We start from the raw sequence: 1,026 nt of genomic DNA, 5'->3' as shown, positions 1-1,026 counted from the left end.
TCTTTGTGCTATAGGTCAAAAGTTTGAATCCCATCTGCAATAAAAAAAATTCAAAAGAAATGTCAGAATACTTCTTTGGTCTAATTAGATATATATACCTACTAACCCCTTTAGACTCCTCTTCCCGTAGAATTTGCTAAATTAAATTCTACAAATATTATCGTTACCGGGGAAAAAAAATCATTGAGACCATGACAAGATGGTTGTCAGTCGTCCAGCGCCTTGCTAACAGAGGCACTTTTACCCGAGAAACAGATAATTGCTACCTTCCTCAGTATTTTATTCATTGCCTCTTCAAATGTGACTTTACAGATCCAAGGATGGAGGTAGAAGCAAACAATTACCAACATTTACGATGCAAACACTCTTTTAACAGATTTATTTATTGAACGATGTTGCAATCCTTTCATATGAATAATCGATGGCGTGAACATGAAACTGGGAAGGGAAACAGACACCTAATGGCTATCTGGTCTCTACTAAAGCAAAGGAATTATATCGACAATGCAAAATTTGTTACAAATGTTCCCAATCGAATTAACAATTTGGCAGGAACCACAACCACGGAGACTCGGCCTTTCTCGAGCAAATGGTAATTTTCTAAATTAAGCCGCAGCTTTCTTGCAGTAATTTTCAAGCCACTCCATTGTAACACTTTTCGGCCTCTCAAGTGGCAATCCAAGGGCTCGGTCCCATATTAGCTAAATCAACAGTAAACCAGAAGTTAATGCGTTAAAAAAGGTTTTAGTGAAATGGGATACAGAAGAAACGTAGGACGTAATGAAAAGTACCTGAGAGCAAATGCCAATAGCCCTTGACACACCAAAGAGAACTGTATAATACCTGCTCAGAATTTATTTCCAAATATATACATATCAGAAAATTATAGATCCACACATAATTGGGAGTATATGCCACAGTACAAGCACAAGATCAGTGGAAAGAAAACTCGTACCTTGCTTCAGTTAAACCGTAATGGTTCAGCAACACACCACTGTGGGCATCAACATTAGGCCAAGGATTTTA

At 37.7% G+C, this 1,026-nt stretch overlaps 1 long non-coding RNA gene across 1 annotated transcript; it reads right to left on the bottom strand.

Annotated features, from left to right (window-relative positions):
• Nucleotides 1-655: 655 nt before the first annotated feature.
• LOC140035915 (uncharacterized) lies at nucleotides 656-1,026 on the bottom strand. Its single transcript, XR_011839810.1, has 3 exons — nucleotides 956-1,026; nucleotides 792-843; nucleotides 656-701 (listed from the first exon to the last, which is right to left on the bottom strand). It is a non-coding gene; the product is annotated as an uncharacterized lncRNA (long non-coding RNA).

The sequence above is a fragment of the Coffea arabica genome, chromosome 2c (genome assembly GCF_036785885.1).
Source record: "Coffea arabica cultivar ET-39 chromosome 2c, Coffea Arabica ET-39 HiFi, whole genome shotgun sequence".
In the NCBI taxonomy this organism is placed as follows: domain Eukaryota; kingdom Viridiplantae; phylum Streptophyta; class Magnoliopsida; order Gentianales; family Rubiaceae; genus Coffea; species Coffea arabica.
Note: the sequence above shows the minus strand (reverse complement) of the source record. Positions and strands in the feature narration are given on the sequence as shown.